Source organism: Anolis sagrei, chromosome 5 (assembly GCF_037176765.1).
Source record: "Anolis sagrei isolate rAnoSag1 chromosome 5, rAnoSag1.mat, whole genome shotgun sequence".
In the NCBI taxonomy this organism is placed as follows: domain Eukaryota; kingdom Metazoa; phylum Chordata; class Lepidosauria; order Squamata; family Dactyloidae; genus Anolis; species Anolis sagrei.
This window is the reverse complement of record NC_090025.1, coordinates 43,233,370-43,255,138: the sequence shown is the minus strand read 5'-3', so window position 1 is coordinate 43,255,138 and position 21,769 is coordinate 43,233,370.

Genomic DNA, 21,769 nt, shown 5'->3' with positions numbered 1-21,769 from the left:
AAGAAAAGAAAAACAATCTGGAAATGTAACAAAATGTCGAAAAGTTCTTTTTCAAGTGCACAATAACAGGTTGCAATGTTTACAGTATTGTGGTTGTTCTCTTTGGTTTGACAATCCAAACATTTACTATGTGGTGAACAAATGAGATATATCTTAGAAAAGAAATGTGATGCTAAGGATTACCCTGCAGTGATTTTCCTATAAAAATGTGTCAATGCCTCTTGGTGGAGTCGGAGCCTCTGTGGATTATGAGAAAGCTGTAGCATTTGCCTGATTAAATTGCACCACATTTTAAAAATTGAGAGTAATCTTCTGCTCGGTTCCAGTCTGAAATGCAGTCCTTACAAATGGTTATATTACAATTGTTTTATTATGTCCAGCTCATTTTCCCCAGTCTCTCACCCCAAGCCAACTTTTCTGTACAATGGGGTACCTACCAAAGACACAAATTCAGTCATAGCCAGCTGCAAATTCAGAGGCCCTATTTCCATGTCTGATAATCTCTCAATCCTGAACTCAAGAGAAAAAGCTTCATGAATATATTTTAATCACTGTGTTCACCAGGACAGGCAATAATTCCAAATTTTCCAGTTGGTTTAGATTGCTCAAGCTTGACCATGAAAGGGCTATCTATCTGACTAGGCTCACATTTCCAAAATTTAGGAAAACTTTCATAGCCCTTCACTTTCAAAGTTTGCCTACAGCAGTGATTGATGACAGATACTCAGGCACCCCTCTGGATCTTCATCTCTGTGTTTGTGAGGCCCCATAAATTGAGGATTTGGCCCATTATTTGTTTTACTTCTCTCTGTACTCTGAGTCAAAAAATATAAAATCATGGGGCCTAATCTGTATTTTTTGCAATTCAACATGGGGCCCAGAAAAGATTTTCTACCTCTTGGCTGACACTAACCCTGTGCTTACTCACAAGGTTTCTCTTTTTGCAATGGCAGCATATTTCCATTTCTTCTCTGGGAATAGTTACAGTACATATTAATGCAATCCAATGTGGATAGAGTTCATCAACTGATCAAATGTAGTTATACATAGTGGTTTTCATTACTGTACATATCACTTTTATTTTTAAGATCCAGTTTACATTCCTCTAGTTCACTGTATTTTCCATTAATTCCCATCAGTTCCCATGCCTAAAGTCATTGCTTAGCTCTGCAATACAGGAAAAATATGACTTCCAAAACCAAAAGTCTATAGATCGTTGAGATTCATATTGTTGTTGTTTCTCATTGTGTCTTCTGTGTGCAATGATGTGGCAATGGTTGTAAACTTTTCAATAATCTATGTTCAAAAAGGAAGAAAATTCTCATGGGTGAAGTCCCCCCTCCCCGCTTAACCTAAATATGAGGTGCTCAAGGGATGTAAGAGGTATAACTTACTATGGAATTATCTATGTGGTAGTGTGTAGCCACACTGCACTTTATTTTAAGCCAAAAGAAGTTACAAGGTAGTTCTTCCACAAGTAGCCAGGAACCTGCTGAATTGATGGAGTTCTACCATTTAATGTAATAAAAAGGGGGGGGGGGAGAGAGAAACCACACAACATTCTCAACCACCACATAATTACAAGGTAAGGAGACTGCTTGCTCCATCTCTTCATCAGAGCTGGAAAGCCCTGTTGGTTATCTGTGTTTTAATGTGTAGCATGGTAATTTTAATATCACCACCTCCAACAACTTTGGAAACATTATCCTGTAGCAGTGACAGTAACCCATTAGTGATATGTTATGCTATTTTGACTTATGAGTAATAAATTACAAAGTTAGATTACACTTAAAAGCTTCAGACATTGAGGAAGATATGGAATGGCAGTCAAGCTGCCAGAGGGAGGAAGAAATAGAAAGAAAGAATTCTGGCTGAGATTTTTTTTTAAAAAAAACGAATTCCCTAAAGAGTAAATCCCATGATTACATAGAATACTGCCATGGCAGATATATGTAATATTTTATTGCCATAACTTACAACTTATTAGTGTTGAGATTGGGAGTGGGCACAGAGGGAGACAGAATCCCAACTCTTAGTGGTTGCAGAGATCCACTTTTGGCTTTATTTTTGTCTTCTGGGTGAGTGTAAAATTTCACATCATGAACACTTAAAAGATAGTTTGGTTTTTTAGTCTTCTGCAGAATCCCCAGCTCTGGAAAAACTGAAGCTTCAAATGCCCTACTTTGAGGTATCAGGTCCTCTTGGAACCTGGCATATAATAAATTTTTGAAGAAGTTATATTAACAGCACTCCATGCAGTCATGCTGGCCACATCACAATGCCAGTTCTTCAGCTTAGAAGTGGAGATGAGCACCAACCCCCATATTCGGACACAACTGGACTTAATGTCAGGGGAAAACCTTTACCTTTACCTTTATATTTTCGAGGACCTTTAGAGCACTGGTTCTACTCATTTGAGGTCTCCACTAGCACTGGCATAACATCAGAGATCACATATGGCTTTAGCTCACACTTAGATCACCTATGTTCATATCCAAGTTGTACAGTTCTGTCAAAATATGATGTAAAAAAATTCTATAATCTCCCCATTGAATGTGTAGCTTTCCCACTCTTTTAAGGTAATAATTTCATTTAATTTGATTTTAAAATGTGCTATTACCTTTCAGGTGTCTTTTTGTCTTGGTTACCTTATAGTGTAAAATCAACTATAATACTGTACATTTCTATGCATTTGAACCCCTTTCACAAATTATAATTCAATGGAACAATGGAATGATTCAGGCCCTAGGTAGATTTATCCCTCTACTCTGAGTAGGGAGTATAAAATCAGGATGCAGAACTCGATGTTACAGCATACCATTACCAATGCAATAACAAAATATACTACCTTAAGGTAAATTTTCAGAATTCTTCATTGCCATATCTAGATGAATTCTGTTGAACTTAAAAGCAGTTGTGTAGATTCACACACAGGTTTTTTTAAAAAGAAAAAAATAGGGATAGTCAAATTTGCAACTTTTACTTTTTTCTCACATTACACACAAATACATACTTTCATTTTGATGGCACTTTGATGCACAATCATAAGCCTATTGTATGACATCATGAATACTGAGCAGGATGCAAGACCATATATTTAAATCATTAACCTGTTATGGGATCATTTCATACTGAATCAGATTAGCACTGTAGTTTCATTTTAACTACCAGGGTTCCAGCCGATGGAATTTTGGAATTTGCAGTTGGGGCCAGTTAGAATTCTTGTGTCTATAGTGTCTCAACAGACTGTGGGATGCTATAGGATGTCACTATAGCTGTTAAAGAGGAATTATAAAACTATATTTGTGTGGCGTGAAAAGACCCTGGTGATGGTTTGGAATTTAAAGTGGTCTGATTTGTTGAGTATATACACTTTATTTTCCATCTGGTGCCTCACAGATTTACTAAAGAACATTCAGTTCTATCTTTTTCTTTGCTTATTTATTTTTCTTTATTTATAACTATTTATTGTGATGTCAAAAAAGCTTCCAAAAAGGTTTACTGTAAACTAGAGTAAATATTTCTATAGCAAGGAAGTCATAAATACAATTAAAACTGAGAGCAGAATAAAAATTTAATGAATCAATAGGTAGAGTGGAAAATATTCACATTATCATGACATATTATTGCTACAAAAAGGATAGTTATATATTATTACTATTAGCTTGGGAATATGTTAATAGAATTTATTCACTGTCCTTAGAGAAAGCTTTCTCAGATTTACTCACCAAAGGTCCCTGTGGTGAAACCAAGAAAAAGGCCTTCCTTAAAATTTATTCTCTAGGGACATAAACAATAAACCACAGGGGAAGTAACTAGTTACAAGGTATATTGTTACCTGGAGCTAAATGGGATGTGGCAAACTTATATTTTAATGCAACGTAACACGAAATAGCAAAACTTGTTGGTATAACAAGTAACAGGTTCCAGTTATTTTCAGAAATTAGGCCATATAGAGGCATTTTTACAACTTTTTCTTATCATTACTGAGCATGTGCGATTGATCAAAAATGTTTGAAAACATTACAAAATAAGGAGCTGCTAGCATTTAATTTCTAAAGTGTTTCTAAATATGGTTAGTTAAAATTTCATTACTGTAACAAGAGTAGCAAAATTTCACCTGAGGGCTGAGAAAAGCGGTATGTAAAGAAAGTAAATAAATAAATAAATAAATAAAATTTCATTACTTTTTTGTTTTAGTAATTGCGCATAATTATTATAATTGGGGAAAATTTGGGGACTCCTTTCTCCCTCATTTTATATCGATTGGGGTTACACTTGCTAGAGTGGTACAACACATGTACCAGTGTTAGCCCATCAAGTTTCAGAACGTTTCACTTATCTATGGATTTTTCAGGAATTTTCAAAAATTTTATAAACAAAATTTTAAAAAACTACCAGTGCTATTTCCTTAAATTTTCTATGCAATTACACAAGATAACGGGAACATTCACCCAACTTTCAGAAATATTCATACATCCACTGATTTTAGGGATTTTTAATTTTTTTTGACATTTTTGACATTTTTTTAAAAAAACCACAAGAGCTATCTCATTGAATGTCACGTATATTAACTAATATAAACCAATATTAACCAAGTCGACATTTTCATAGAATTCTAGAATTGGAGGGGATTCCCAAGGGCCATTAGTCCAACTGCCTTCTTCCAGGGAAAAAGGCACTAACAAAATTCTCCTGAAAAATGGCCATCCAGGCTCTAAACTAATTAATACACTTCCCCTATTGAGTTGGAAGGGACCCTCAAGGGCCATCCATTTAGGGATTTCTCTCTAGTCCTGGACAGATTTATTTACTAGTAATGAAGTATCAGTCAGTCCTCTTTGCAGATTCAACCATTCATTGCATCTCTGGCTGGCTGCTGCTGCTATGGAGGGACAAATCTCTCCCCTCTCCTGATTAGGGCTTTCTCATGCAAGCAGAATTCTGGGAAATGTAGTTTAGGACAGGGCCTTTTGAATGATCTGCCATAGGGCTCCTCGCCTTCCCAAACTACATTTCCCAGAGTTCTGTGCTTTCTTTCCCAGCAAACCCTGCTATCTCCCTGCTTTCCTCTTCTAATGGCAAGAGGACATTATTTTGACTCTTTGTCCTCATATGAAACTGACTTTAGGAGGCTTCCAAGCATTACAAAATGAAAATGAAAAAGTATTTGGTGAGTCTTGATTCTTAAGTTTTAGGTGCAGGCCACACCCACATATCGGATATCACTTCGAGAGTACAGATTTAATGAGTTTTAATACAAATTACAAAACTTCTGTAATCATTGCACAAACCTGGTATTGAGAGTTGTTTTTTCTTAGATTAGAAAGTAAAGAAAACGTTATGAATAATAGCTAACATTCACAATTATATTTATGAATGCATAATGTAGAGTTGTACATTCATAACTGAATTGTTTTCATGGTCACTACTTATTCAATAGTTTAGAAAACACACAGGGAATGCAAAAGATGCCCAGTTTAACCTCTGTCCAGTGTGAATGGGGATTGAGAAGGGGATTCTGCTTCTTCTTGTTACAGAGATTTCTCATTGGAAGGCTTGGAAATGTCTGTTTGCTGCTTCTTAAATGCACCCTGCAAACATCCTGCAGAAATTTCCCTGAAGGACCTAAAGATTCCTAGAGAGAGCATATTAATCAAATCCACAGAAGTTAAACCCACAAATGTGAAGGGCTGACTGCATAGTCTTTCAGATGGTTTTGAGCCAAACTGTATGGAATGAATTGTCTTCTTTCATTATTGTAAAGAAAATGGTAGGAACAATTGCTTTTTTAGTAATGAGTGTCAGAACAAATTTCTTTTGAAATAACTTTCCAAGCTCTGCTAAACACACACACGGGTATGATTATATATCATCAAACTAATTTCTCCTGTTAGGGACATAGTGTTAGAGAGCTGTCCAGAACTTCTAACAGTATCCCCAGTAGGCCACTGAAGCACTGGCACTAGAAAGCCCTCTTGATCTTTATGTGACATCAAAGAGAAAATTCAAAGTTGGGTTTCCTTTTTTTTTTTTTGAATGAATACATCTTTCTGGTTTTAGAAGGGGTTGTGTGCTCTTTCCAGCCACCCATGAGATACTGTTCTAAAAATTATAATAATGTACTAGAAAAATTAGTGATACATTAGAGAGATATTCTATGCTGATGGCATCTGGACATGGAAATATATACCCCCCCTCTCATATTTTTTTTTTTTGTGTGTGGAAAATTCAGCAGCACAGTTCATGACTATTTATGGATGAACAAATATTTACAACACATACATTCACATATTAACATTCTCCTCTCTTAGTATTTGTATTCGGCAGCTGAAACTGCCATCTGGACTGGTTTTCAGATAACTAAAGCAGAAGCACAAAGTTAATCCTGTAGAAAAATGCATCCAACATTTAAAGCCTATCCATAAGATTTCAAATGTCAAAGCAAGCCCCATTGGACAACTGGGCACCAATAAGATATTGTGAACTGAGTATAACTGGGCAGAAGTCAAAGGTGCCACCTGTACATGAATTCCTGTTTCCTGGAAGTACTTCAGAGAGTTATTGTGGATGCTGCAATGAGATAACAGGTTTTATTTATTTTTTTGCTATTTGTTCATTTTCTGAAATAACACAATGAACAAAAATGTTGCACTTTAGGGATCATCTAAAAGATTTGCAGTATAATAGAGGCCCATGTATATTCTAGTTAAGTGATAGATAGATAGATAGATAGAAAAGGAAAACTTGTTTCTTCCATTGAATAGCCATTTTTATGACAAAGAAGTACATATAAACATTCCTTTCCTATTGCAGTGATTCCTCAATGTGGGTGCTCCAGTGTTGGTGCACTTCAACAACTAGCATCTCCAGTCACCATAACCAGAAGTTATGGAATCTAGAAGCTAAAGTTTAATGAAAAAATCAGCACCCTGGTTCTCCATTAAGTTTGTGATGATGAAGCAAGTAAGACAAAGATTAGAGCAACTCTGGTGAAACACTCAAAGCAAGCCTGAACATGGGTTGGACCTGCTACCATTGCATCTACAGAGCTGTTTTGAATGATCAGTGGGATATTACTCACTGGCCCTCCTCCTAGAACAATGGTTCTCAACCTGTGGGTCCCTCGTTGTTTTGGCTTTTAACTCCCAGAAATCCCAGCCAGTTTACCAGCTGTTAGGATTTCTGAGAGTTGAAGGCCAAAACATCTGGGGACCCACAGGTTGAGAACCAATGTAGTAGAAAATGCAGATGACTTGGTAGCCCACTACAAAGGTTTTGCTTGACAGTTTGCATATAAAGCCATTCACATCTGCTCTGACATGGATGGTGTAGTTCATACAGCTCCAGAGATTATAACCTTGGCTGCTGTTTGCTCAGTTTTATTTGATACTTTTCAATTTCTACACTTTAAAGATACAGATAGGATCCACCACACATGTTTTAGACTGTTGTCTTTCCTGACTTAGAAAAGCAGCCAGAAGGTTTCTAGCTAAGTAGGTAACAGGGGCAATGAATGCCTCACTACAGTGAGGAAGAGATCCATCCTACCTTAAAGAAACAAAGCAAAATGCTTACTAAAAACTCTTTCCTGAATCTCATGACACAAAATAACTACCAGCCAGTCTCCAATATCCCCTTTTTAGGTAAGGTTGTGGAGGATGTTGTGACTTCTCAACTCCAGGATTTCTTGGATAAAATACATGATCAATGTCAAAATATTTCAGGATTAGCTATGGGACAGAAACAGCCTTGGTAGATGGCCTATGCATAGAAATGCACAGGGGGAGTTTGTTCTGTTGGTTCTGTTGAACCTGCTGTTGACTTTCAATGTCTTTTTCCACGATATTCTTCTCAATCAGCTCTCTGGGATAGGACTTGGCAAACATGTTCTTTTCCTTCCTGGAGTGGGAACCCAAAAGGTAGTTCTGGGAGATTCCTATTTGACCTTATGTCTGTTAGCCAGTTGGGGTCCCTCAGGCCTCTGTTTTCTTTCTCTTCCCCCTGTTATTTACAATATACATAAAACTGCTGGAAGTGGTCACCAGGAATTTGGGGCGTGGTTCCATAAATATGCAGATGATACCTAGTTCTACTACTCTTCATCACTACAAACCAAGGAGGCTGTCCTGGTCATAAACAAATGACATCAGTAATCAACAGGATGAGAGCTAAAAAAAAAAACCCAGACAAAACAGAATTTCTCTTGGTCAGTCAGGAGACAGACGAAGAAACAGGTGTTAGATAGGGTTAAATTATCCCCAAATACATTGCTCACTATTTCAGTGTACTCAGTTTTGAATCTGGAGAACTAGGTTTCTTTGGTGGTCAGGAGAGCCTTCTCACATCTAATCCAAGAAACTAGATCTGGCTATGGTGGTACATACCTTAGTTATATTCTGTTTGGATTACTATAAAACATTCTACTTGGGGCTGTTTTGGGATGTCCAAGGAGCTGCCACTAGATTTTTAAATGTGACTGGCTATGGAAATCACACAACTCCCTTGATAAAACAACTTCACTGACTGGCAGTCTGCTTCTAGACACAATTCAAAGTTCTAGTTGTGACCTATAAAATCCCAAAGCAGTCAGATTCCGGATATTTGGTTAATCCTATGTCCTGTAGAAGCTGGTCCTAGGCTCTGAGATCACTGCAAGTATGGTTGGTGGGACCACAAGAGAGGGCTTTCTAGGTAGCTTCTACTAGACTCTGGAACTCACTTTCCAGGGTGGCCAGAATGCCCACCGCCTTGTTGTCCTTTCAATGGCAGGCTAAAATCTTTTTATTCCAAAAGGCTCTTAAAACAGAAAGTTTTTTTTAAAAAAAAATCAACAAAAAACAAAACAAAACAAAAAAACAGGACAGAGGGTGCTTTCTTGTTTTAACCAAACTGTTCTTAGGAGAGTTAATTTATAATTTCATTGTATTATTTTTCTCAGATAAGTGCTGGTTTAATATTGTACTTAATTTAATTTCATATTATAAGTACTTTTTGTATGTTTTGGTTGTTTCGTTCTTTTTAAATTGTGAACTACTTCGAGTCACAAATTTGAGGGGGTTGCAAAATATAAAATAAAGATAATAATAGTAATAACAAGAACAGCTTCTGGAGACCTACCTTAGATAAATACTTGATGATTTAATTTTTCCCAAGTAAAAATCTACTCATTTGAATGGAATGCCCTTATGCAGGGAAAACTCAGGAGAACCACATTATAATGCTCCCATGAAGAATGATGTGTTTATAGTAGAAAAGTGAAAACCAGGTTAATTGAACAGGCATTTGAATAGGCAGTGCAATGAATTCAGGAAATGGAACTACGATTGACGAGTTTGGATCATGATTCTAGTTATGAGACTCCACTTGAATGTTTACTACAGTTGAATTGTTTAATCTGCTTCTGTGTTAATTGTGCTTAAGTACCTTGTTGATGCCGCATTGAATTTTTGCCTTGATTGTTTTACCTTGTTTTTGCTTGATTGTTGTAAACTGCTATGAGTCGCCTTAGGGCTGAGAATAGCGGTATACAAATGAAGTAAATAAATAAATAAATAAATAAATAAATAAATAGATAGATAGATAAATAAATAAATAAATAAATAATAGTACATTGCAGAGTTATCTTGTTCTGGGAAGATCTTGTTCTGGGAAGAACAAGATAGGAAATTAGGAAGAACTTCCTGACTGTGAGAGCTGTTCAGTAGTGGAACTCTCTGCCCCGGAGTGTGGTGGAGGCTCCTTCTTTTGAGACTTTTAAACAGAGGCTGGATGGCCATCTGTTGGGGGTGCTTTGAATCCAATTTTCCTGCTTCTTGGCAGGGGGTTGGACTGGATGGCCCATGAGGTCTCTTCCAACTGTATGATTCTATGATTCTATGAACAGATTTTCTTTATTATTAAAATGTTTTTAACAAAACTTTGAAAATTCCTCAAATCCTAACAGCTGGTAAATTGGCAGGAATTTCTGGAGCAGGAGGCTGTGGGAACCCACAGGTTGAGAACCACTGTTCAAGATATTTAGTTCATCCTTATGCAAGTAGGAGGGAGGAAGGGAGAGAGGGAGAGAGGGGAAAGAGAGAGAAGGAAAGGGGGGGGGGGGGCTTGCTTTCCAAACATGGGAATACTTGGTTAAATCTAAGCTTGCACTGCTTTCATCACTAGAGTGTTTGGATCTAATGTGGGAAATAATTATAAGTACTTATACTTATAATTATAGGTATATTTAATGTGGAATATAAGTATAATTAAACAGTTTGTGTATCCTTTCATGTGGGAGTATAATCTGCAAAATTAAAAAAAACTGTTATTGTAAAAAACATTATTTTGTCTGCCATACTTAATATTATAAACTTTTCCCATAAACTCTATTCTTCCACTCACAGTAATCCATGTGGTATAATTCCATTTCCCATTGGAATTCAAAGTGCACAGAATATACAAGTAATTTCTCTGACTCAAATAGTAGGATTTGCTGTGTTGCACTTTATGCTTTCATTCTTTTGTTACATCTTTTGAATACTGGAAATAACACCACATGGGGATGTCTTTATTTGACATTATCTATTGAAATCTCCCGCAACACAGAACAACTGCTTTTAAAGAAACTTAAAATGCATCTGATAGATCTGCATCCATCTTAGGTTTAAATTGTAAAGGTTCAAAGATCATCAACCATCATCCATCTAACCACCTGCCAAGAAATGCACAGCTAAAGCACCCCTGACATATACCATATAACCATTGTTTAAAAGCCTGCAATAAAAGAGTCAATCATCTTCTAAAGTAGTCTATTCCACTGTCAGCTTCTTGTGCAGTTTATGTATCATTTTCCCAGTGACTTAAAGAAATGCTTATAAAAAGTAATCCTTCTCAGACTATCTGATGCATTTTCCCTGCACATGATCAGAGGTGGATGCCATTTTTTTTGCCATATCATCCCATTTTCTTTCATGGAAACTCGCCACAGTCAATAGCTCACAGACAGGTATCCTGTTGGCATCCCTGGTCTGAAGTATGTTTCTTTATCATTTTAAAAAAGTGCAGTTTATCTGCTCACATTTTAAAAATGTGTGTTAAAATTATTAAGTGCACACTTTATTTCTGTGAAACATCCTACCAGCTTCATAAATCTGCAAATAGTTTAACAGAGGTGCACTTTTTTTTTTTACTACAACCTTCTCCAGGGGTACGAATGCTGCTTTTGTCAATATTGTGAGATCAACAAAATGTATTTCTATCCCTAAGATCGTTCTTACTGAGATGGTAATTTTGTGCATGGACCATATGGATCTAGATTTGTAGTGGATCAAAAGTTCTTAGAGAATACAATAATGCCAGGTGGGGATGACTAGGGAGAGTGATGCCACACAATCCCTCACATTTAATTTAAGCTGCCTTTCAGAAAATCTGGTCTTTTCTTTCCTTAACAAAAAAATCTTCCTACATTTTCTAAGGCACCTGGTCCTATCCTATCTTGGAAACTAAACAAGGTCAGGTTAGGTTAATACAGTACTTGATTAGGAAACCACCAATGAATACAAAGTATTGTAGGCTTTATTGCAGAAGAAGGAACTGGCAAAAATACATCTGAGGATTCCTTCCCTTAAAAAGGCCCATGAGATGATAGGGTTGCCATAAATTGACAGGTGACCTGAAGACACATTCACACACAATCTTTGTAATTCTGTGAGGCATGATGGCCATCTTCTCACCTCAACAGACATTCTCATCCCTCAGAGATTATAGAGATGTCTTCTCTGTATTTGTAGACAAATATTAGGCTCATTAGAAGTGGCAAGGCAATTTTCCATTCAGCTTTAGTGAAGACAGAGAGCAAGCCTCACATCATTTAAATTTTTCCCTCTTATCCCTCCCATAAATCATAATGCATGGAAAGCAAACATATGCAGAGGACTGTCAGTGTGCAATGAAATCTTTAGAACCTTAGATACTAAATGAGAGAACCAAGTTTTTGGCACAAGTTTTTATAGACTTAAGACCTCATCAAATTCATCCTGATTAGCCATGGACCTTGGTGAATCCGGTGGGTCCTGACATGGGGAACCCATTGCTCTGTATAAGACATTGCCTGCTTTGCCACTCACCCCATCCCATGAGGGGAAGCTTTGCCGCTCAGCTGCTCCTCATTGTTTCTTACGCAACACAGGAAGCCTCCCATGTTGCTGCCGCTGCCTCCTGTGATGCTTGGACTTCAGCTGAGTCATTGAGCCCTCCTAAAAGTTGATCTACATTGTGTGATGGGAGCAAACAGGTTTCATGCCTCAACTGAAGTCCAAGCATCCTAGGATGGGAAAATTGCCTGTCTGATGAGGTCCTAAATTTACACTACCAACTTGGTTATCTCAATTTGAAAGATGATATTACAAGATTCTTTTGCATGCTAATATTCCAATCTAAGATGACTACGGCTTCTTCCACAAAGCTGTATAGCATCTACATTGAAGTGGATTATATGGCAGTGTGGATTCAGATAACCCGGTTCAAAGCATATATTGTGGATTATCTCCCTTGAAATTTTGGATTATATGGCTGTGTGGAAGGGTCCTTAGTTCTTTGACTTCTACTCCCATGGAGAGCACTAGTGTAGCATCCTTTTTCCCAATATCTGTTTTTCTCTATATAAGAAGGTTCTTGCAATGGACAAGCATTCTATTATGAGAGATCCCAAGTGGAGTCTAAATTGGTACAGACAGGATACATATTTGCTTCCTAAGAACTGAAAAAGCTGAAGGACATTTAAATTGATTTCAAATGGAACCTTGAAAAAGAAAAGTAATGGTTTTAGCATTTGAAGAGTAGTATTAAAGGAATATGGGGACAGAATAGGCCCGTGTGTGTGTGTTTATAATATGACTGTATTATTTAAAACTCCTTACGTTCATTTTATTCCACTGAGAGGAGAAAATATTTTATCACAGTCAAGGTCTCAGCAAGGTTTGGCAATGTTAATATCTCAAATTACCATTCTTTCCCTGCTAATTGCCAAAATGCTCAGATGTATGTATATAAGCAAGTTTAAAATAGAGAAAACTAAAAGAAGCAAGAAATACCAATTGTGGTGTTCAATCATAGTCGTCTTTAGTTTTGCAGTCAGCAGAATATTGCCATCATTTATAATAAAGAAGACTTTGTGTTCTGAAGCTGAAAACATTAACAGTATGCAAATTGGCAAAATGTATCAACACAGCAATTCACACAGGTGTATAATATATTTCAGAGTTAACTTCATAAAGTTCCATGTAAAATATTCTGGAATGCCAAGGAATGCTACAGAGTGTGCCTGGAGGTTTATCATCAATATGAAAATGTTGTCATTTTCTAAACTCATATATTTGCACATTTATTGTCATACTTTATGTCATTGTTACTGGTGTTTTTTACATATGATAAAAATAATATATTTTATATATCCACCTAGAGAGTCTGCTTAAATAGGTAATTGGGGTGAAATTCCCACAGTTTAATCGAGCCATATTTATCCTGTTTCAGTCTGTTGTTTATGGGACTGTCTTCAGAAACTGTCCAAAAATTGCAATCGACTAAAAAAAGAGCAACCATATTACTAATTAGGGCTGGGCATTTAGTTACATTATGCCACTGTTTTTCCAAATGCATTGTATTTGAGTTGGTTGCATAATGATCAATTTTAAATGGTAGTTTTAATCTATGAAACCCTTGAAGGGCTTAATACAAAGGAACCTGAAAAATCACTTTCCTGATAAACATACACCAAACCATTAAGGTTCTCTTTGAACATCTCTGGAACAAGCCAGTTACTTACCACCCAGATAAACAATTAGAACACTTATTCAGTGATAGCATTTTACCTATGTGGCTGCCTTCCCAGGGAAATTCACCTGGCAGATGTGTATTCTTTTTCAGTGCTAGGTAACAAATAGAGATTCTCGATAGTATTGCCTCAGTTTTTCCTGTTTTATTGTGAGTTTTGATCTGGGCTATTGATGGTTGTGAGCTTCCTCTAGCAGAAAGAATATTTTTTTTTATTGATTGATTGATTTTGTGCCACGTCTTTATTATTTCTGGGTTTATATTTAAAGTGTTGCATATTTCAAATATTTTAGTTCAGCTGTCTTGATGTATAGGTTATCCAGAGAATAGTTATGCTGAGCAGTTGTATAAGATAAATAAATCAAACCAATCCACATTGTATTCTTTATTCCACTGGAAGGAATATGCCCTTTCTTGATCTACGCTGTTTCCATCATATCCCATTTCTGCTTTACACCTTGACAGTTTTCATATGTTCCATTTCAGGGTGATAATTATGCAAATCCTGTTTTTCATCATCTGTGGAAAATGTGAGATATTTTCTGTTGTTTTAGAGAGGGTTTTTTAATTGGGTTGTTGTAGGTTTTTCGGCTTGTATGTTCTAGAAGCATTATCTCCTGATATTTGGCCTGCATCTGTGGCAAGCATCCTCAGAAGTTGTGAGGTTGTAAGAATTTTTAATTTATAAGAATAACTTCTTAGCCAATTATGCAATATTTGCAAATTGCAAAAACTGCAAAATCCAGAAAATAAGTGCTTGGAGTTCTTTTGATGAAAACTTCATCCAGATGTTTTCATTATTACAGATGGGATATTCAAACACAAAGCAGAGTCTGTCTACACAGCCAAATAATAATGATTGTACCATGGCTCCACCACCATCAACTCCGCTGGACTGGCCACATTGTCTGAATGCCCAGTCACCATCTCCCAAAGCAGTTACTCTACTCTGAACTCAATATCGGAAAACGGAATGTTGGTGGATAGGAAAAGATATTTATAGATGGGCTTAAAGCCAACGTTTAAAACTGTGGCATAGACATCCTGAATGGGGAAGCCCTGGCACTTGAGTGCTCTAATTGGAGGTCAGCTGAGACCAGCAGTACTGTGGAATTTGAAGAGGCACAAATGCAGATGACACACAACTCTACTACTCTTTTCCACCCAATTCCAAGGAGGCCTCTCGGGTGCTAGACGAGTGCCTGGCCGCTGTGTCTATCTGGATGAGAACGAACAAGCTGAAAATCAATCCCGACAAGACAGAGGTCCTCCTGGTCGATCGTAAACCTGATCGGGGTATAGGGTGGCAGCCTGTGCTGGACGGGGTTACACTCCCCCTGAAACCACAGATCCGCAGCTTGGGAGTTCTCCTGGATTCATCGCTCACACTTGAGGCTCAGGCGTCGGCGGTGGCCGGGAGGGCTTTTGCACAACTGAGACTTGTGCGCCAGCTGCGACCGTACCTCGCTAAGGCTGATCTGGCCGGGGTGGTCCATGCCTTAGTCACCTCTAGACTGGATTACTGCAACACGCTCTACGTGGGGATGCCCTTGAAAATGGCTCGGAAACTCCAATTGGTCCAGCGGGCAGCAGCCAGAATGTTAACTGGGGCCCATTACAGAGAGAGGTCAACCCTCCTGTTTAAGGAGCTCCACTGGCTGCCGTTTATTTTCCGAGCCCAATTTAAGGTGCAGGTGCTTACCTACAAAGCCCTGAACGGTTTGGGACCACCCTACCTGCGTGACCGCATCGTTGTCTACGAACCCACACGCTCACTCCGGTCATCTGGAGAGGCCCTGCTCGTGATCCCGTCCGCGTCACAAGCGCGTCTGGTGGGGACACGGGACAGGGCCTTCTCCGTGGTTGCCCCCCGCCTCTGGAACACCCTCCTGAAAGACCTCAGACGAGCCCCTACACTGGCAGTCTTCAGAAAGAAGTTGAAAACCTGGCTGTTCAAATGTGCCTTCTCTGACTAGAAACCCCAGTTCCAAATCCCAGAAGCACTTTAGTCAGAATCAAGACCACCGCACACTGCACACCGCACTTATATTATAATCCCATATCCCTCCGACACATCAGCACTTTTAATCCTGTACCCCTACTCCGGCCGGCTCAGTTTTTAATAATGTCTTGTTGTATTGCTATTGTATTTGTTTTTCTGCTTATTGTCTTATTTTCTATGTATTGTATTATTGTATTGTGTGGGCTTCGGCCTGTTGTAAGCCACATCGAATCCTTCGGGAGATGCTAGCGGGGTACAAATAAAGTTATAATAATAATAATAAAAAAATGGAGGGCAAAAAGGAGAAACATGTCAAGAGGAAGGCACATCAAGCCGACCCTGACCGGGACCACCTTCCATCTGGAAATCGATGTCCTCACTGCGTGAGAACATGCGGATCAAGCTTACAAAGCACTCTAGGGAGCACATATACAACAGGTAAAAACAGCGAAAAAATATAATAAACAAGTCACATAAAGTTATAAATAAATAACAAATAATAAATTCTATTTATCCCTGTATCCAATTTTGTAATGAGGATAAATGCCAGGCTTCAGAGAATCCTTGGTATATTCCCTATACCTGCCACTTCTCTCCTCTTCTCAGTTCCCCAAGAGCAGCACAATTGCCAATCACCTAGTAGTGACAGAGATGATAATGTACCAAGCAAGAGGGCATGAATGACTTTGTTCTTTAGAACCAATGGTACTGAACAGCAGGTCCCATGGCAATGCTGTGTAGAAAGTTTAATGACAAGGTATGAGAAAATGTATGAAAATAATCCTTATGAGATTTGTGGGCAGCCTTACAAGTATCCAAATATTTTGGCAAGCTCTAGACCTGTATGTAACTGTAGATGTTGAATGGCAGTCAACATGCATCTGATTGATATAACTGCCTTAAATAAAGTGAAGCAGATTAATGAACTTACTTGCTCCAAGTTAAAGATGTAACATCCAAGAAATTAAATCTGAAAGGCAACATAAAAAGGAAGGTATTTCTGAAATAATAATTATTTATTCTTAAGTATAGCATGACCCTCATATCCCTGGGGGATATATTCTAAGACTCTCTCCCTGCCCCCCCCCCCCCCCCCAAGAGATACCTGAAAGTGAACTCTATATTTTAACTATACTTGGGCTGGAAGCAAAGCATAGAATAGCGCTGGAGGACCTAGGTCCCATCTACACTTCCATATATTTGAGTTTGAAATTGCATTATATGATCATTGTAGTCTTGTATAATGCAGTTCAATAAAGTTAAACTGCATTATATGGTCTACGCTGACTATATAATGCAGTTTCAAACTACATGAAATGGCAGTGTAGTGAGGCCTTCTGGGGGAGGGATATTTGGGACATCAATAAATGAAACAATAGATATCAAGACTGCAGATAATGGGGTTGTGCTACCCTCAGTTTTCTTTCTTGTCCATCACTTATTTAAATATATTGTTACTGTATCGATTCATAAATATACTTTGCTCTTTTCTCATATGGCATAAAATGATGAGATGGCTACTTGAATACATGATTGTGTTTTCACCATGTGAAAGCAGAAGGTCCTCTGATCCAGAGGTCCAGTGTTTTCTTTATCATCTTTGCAGAGTGAGGAGGAAAAAATGCTGAAACAATTATAACTCTTCTCTGCTTTGTCACATTCCAGGCTTGACTTGCTACCAGTGCTGTGCTTGAAATACGAAATGAATTTCTAGCACAGTGTCGACACTTGCATTGTTAATGCGCCTTCAGGCATGTAATTAGCTGAGGAATTTTATCTTTTCTGTTCTATGGTTTGATCAGAATTCATAAGCTCAGAAGAGCTCTAAAGTATTGACCAGCATCTCTGATAAAAAGGAAGCTATAAGAGGCACTTCGAGGTACTTTCATAAACTTAAGTGCACATCATTAGGCTTTCCACAACTATATTAGAGAGGAAGTGCAGCAATAATGATTATTATTTTTATAGCTCAGCCAGCACCAGTGAGGTCATTTATTTCTCGTTCATTTCCCTTCATTTGCTTTAGAAAAATTTTGGACTTGTTTTCCTGGCAAACATTTCTACTCTAGTTGGAACAGGCTTAGTGATACTTTTGGAATAATTTGTGTTGGAAATATATGAGGGAGACCCAGCATGGGAATACTATAGTCACAGCAAATGATATAAGAAAAAAAAATTGTAATGTGTTTTAGAGTGTGTGCTAGTAATGGTGAAGTGCATTCATGCTGTTATTTAAGAAAGTACACTTACCCATCATGATTTTTTAAGGAAATAACAGAAAAGTGACATGTTAAGTTATGAATGGAGAATATGTGAAACTGCCATCAGCCCCAGCTAGCAGTTCCAATGACAATGGAAATTGCAGTCCTATAGTATCCAAAGGACTACATGTTTTCCATACATGTTTTCACTGGTACAGTACAGAAAATGCAGATTTACTTCTGTTAACAAAGAAGATATGTTCCTAGCCATTACTTCTTTAAAAGGAAATATGGTATCAAAGGCAAAAATAACGTGGAAGGGATAAAGATATGTTCCTACACCACAAACTGAAAGCACAGTTCAACATATTTCAATAACTGTTGTATTCAGACTTAATAATATGTACAAGAAAAAAATAAACAACCAGGTGAGGTAAGCCTTGTGTAAGTACACAACAGCAGCAGCAGCATTTTGAAATTTTTGGGCACCTTTTTTTTTTGTCTTCTTCCAAACATAAAGATTCATGGGGGCATTATTTCATTGTTTACTGCTGATACACTGCAGAAACTGACTCTATTAATGTGTTTTTCCAGCCCTCCTTTACCATCCTCCCAATACAAATGTTGCTTTAAAAAATAGAAAAAGATAACTTTCAGCTAGACAGAGTGTGAGAAGTAAAAAGGTAAAGGCAAGCATACTTCAGAAAAATGGGATTTATTGACCGGGGCTTCTTCCACACAGCTGTATAAAATCCTCATTGAACTGAATTATATGGCACTGTGAGACTTAGGGTGTTCCCAGACAGGCCCTATATCCCAGGATGTTCTCCCAGGTTTCTTGCTTTAAAATGGATCATATGAGTCTGCACTGACAGATAATCTGGGATACACTGAAAACCTGGGATCAGATCCTGGGATATAGGGGCTGGATGGAGGGGCCCTCAGATAACCCAGCACTTTGAACTTATATACAATATTACATTCCAGTTTTCTTAGGAAGTCAGGAAATGCAAATTAATAATTCTTCATGAAAATGTGAACTGACAAAAATGTTTCCTCTTCGTACCAAGAACATATTAAGCAGGTTGTTTAGAAACAAAATACCAGTATAAATGGTGCCCCTACCACTGGGTAGATGGAAGCAGTCACATAGGGTGACAGATGCTGTGAGGTGGCTAAATATTTGTATGAGAGCTGTATGCTATGCAGTACTTCATCAGGCTAATCTGTTGCCTTCAGGTCTAGTACAGCATATGTTGCCAGTTTTGAAGAAATCTTACATAACCAGATCAATCACCTTTCCAAATGTAACCATCTTGTTCTTTGAGTCAGGCAGTGAAAGGTTTGGGGCTAAGTCTGCCCAAAAGCGCTGATATGCATATTTCACATACTTTTCCTCATATATATATATTAACAACACTAACTTTGCATGCAAGTTTGCACCAACTTCAGAAAGTATACATTATATTTTAATTTCCTGAAAGTGACAGTAGTCTCTAGCTGTCAAGATGGAACATATTGTGTCTTGTGTGATTGATGTAGGTATAGTGTAATCACCAAACATGAATGCTAGTATAGTATAACTTAAGGAACTATGGCTATAAAAAGTGCTTCTATGAACTGAGATCACTCTGTAAATTGAGGGGAAAATATGAAGAAAATTGTTATTTTGACACATTTTTGAGTAAGTAATAAAACAGCCCCAGATATTTTATTGTTTCTGTGCCTTATATGAAGTCAGAGTCAGAGGTGACATGCAATAAGCCTGTTTCCAAACTTCTGTTCACTGAGCACTCCCTGCACATTGGTGATGAAGTGACAATGACAAAAGACCAATGCCTGTTGATTATTAGACAAGACAGGACAAAATAGTTCAAAACATATTGAAGCTAAAGTGAAATTTTAAAACCTGGGACTCGGTGAATACCGGCAGTATGAATAAAGCAGAAGAGTAAAGAAGAAAATATGTTTGTAAACGTCACCAATAACTGTTTGCATTACAGCTTATAAGCATTAGCTTCACAGCCAGTGTAACCCACAAAACCAACTCCAGCCCACCAGCAGAGATCCAGCAGGAGATCCATGAACCCAGTATAACATGATGAATAGACTGTGTTTCAAACCAGCTGAAATTGTTGTAAGGCTGATAATATCGAACCACATATGCACATGAAATTTAACAACAGTTGGATGTTTTGCATTGGAACTCCTGGGATCCTTTTGGCAAATTTGCTTCCTTTTAAGATAATTCACATAGACAGGCAATAATATGAAACTCAGTGATGAGGGATTTTTCCCCCAGAATGATTGACACATCAGAACTTCACAACAAAGATAAAGTGTCTGGAAATTTTAGTTTTAAAAATTGGGCAGAAAATGATCTATAACAGAAAACTACAAGCTTTGACTCTCCAGACTGTCTTTGGCCTTCAGCACCCAGCATCCCCACTGAACACATTGGCTGTGTTGTCTGGGATCTGAGGAATAAAACCTACAAGGCCAAATACTAAGATCTATCAATGTTCAAAGATCCATGTCTGAAAACCTGAAGCACCACTATCAGTTAGAATATTTATTATTATTATTATTTATTTAAAGCATTTATATTCCACCCTTCTCACCCCGAAGGGGACTCAGGGCATATAAACGGCAAACATTCAATGCTGAAACATATTATACCATACACATACAAAAACATTAAAATCACATATCTCGACATTAAAATCCACTAGTTAAAACTGTCTCAACAACCATATCGAACTAAGGGTTCCTATCGCTGCCTCATTGCACAGTCCCAAAGGCTCGGTCCCATAGCCACATTTTTATCATCCTTCTAAAGGATTAGAGGGAGGGGGCTGACCTAATCTCATTAGGAAGGGAGTTCCATAGCAGAGGGGGAATTACTGATAAGGCCCCGACTCTCGTCTCTGCCAAACGCTCCTGTGATGGTGGTAGGACCGAGAGCAGGGCCTCCCCAGAAGATCTTAATCTCCACATTGGTTCATAGGGGGAGATGCGTTTGGACAGGTAAATTGGCCGGGGCCGTTTAGGGCTTTATAGGCCAAAGCCAGCACTTTGAATTGTGCCCGGTAGCAAACTGGCAGCCAGTGGAGCTGGCGTAACATGGGAGTTGTGAGCTCCCTGTACGCCTCTCCAGTTATTAACCTGGCTGCCTCTTGCTGGACTATTTGAAGCTTCCGAGCAATCTTCAAAGGCAACCCCACGTAGAGGGTGTTGCAGTAATCTAACCTAGATGTGACGAGAGCATGAACCACCATGGCCAAATCTGACTTCCCAAGGTACGGGCTAGATGGACAAAAATTCTGATCCAGTATAAGGTAATTTTCTGTGTTTCTAGTAGCATTTATATCCAAGAAATCTTCTTTAGATGGTAGCCCTAGTAATATTTCAAACCTATAATTATTCTATTTTAACACATTATCTTAATAAATGGCAGAGTTGTAATATAAAATTGTAAAGGAAAGCTATATTAAACATTGTAGAGCAGAGAATTCTCATCACAACTAAAATGTATTTGGAGGCAGCCTATCAAAATGCACTTTTTAAAACACTCAACTATCAGAAGGAATGATAAAAAAAGAGTGTAGGCCTGCACCATCCTAAGGCAGCTATACCATTTATTTCCACACACACACACACACACACCACTTTGCTGATATGTCCAGAAAAGTAGCCCGGAAGTGGCCAGTAGAGCTGCCACAACAGGGGAGCGGTTCCCTCCCTATATGGTGCT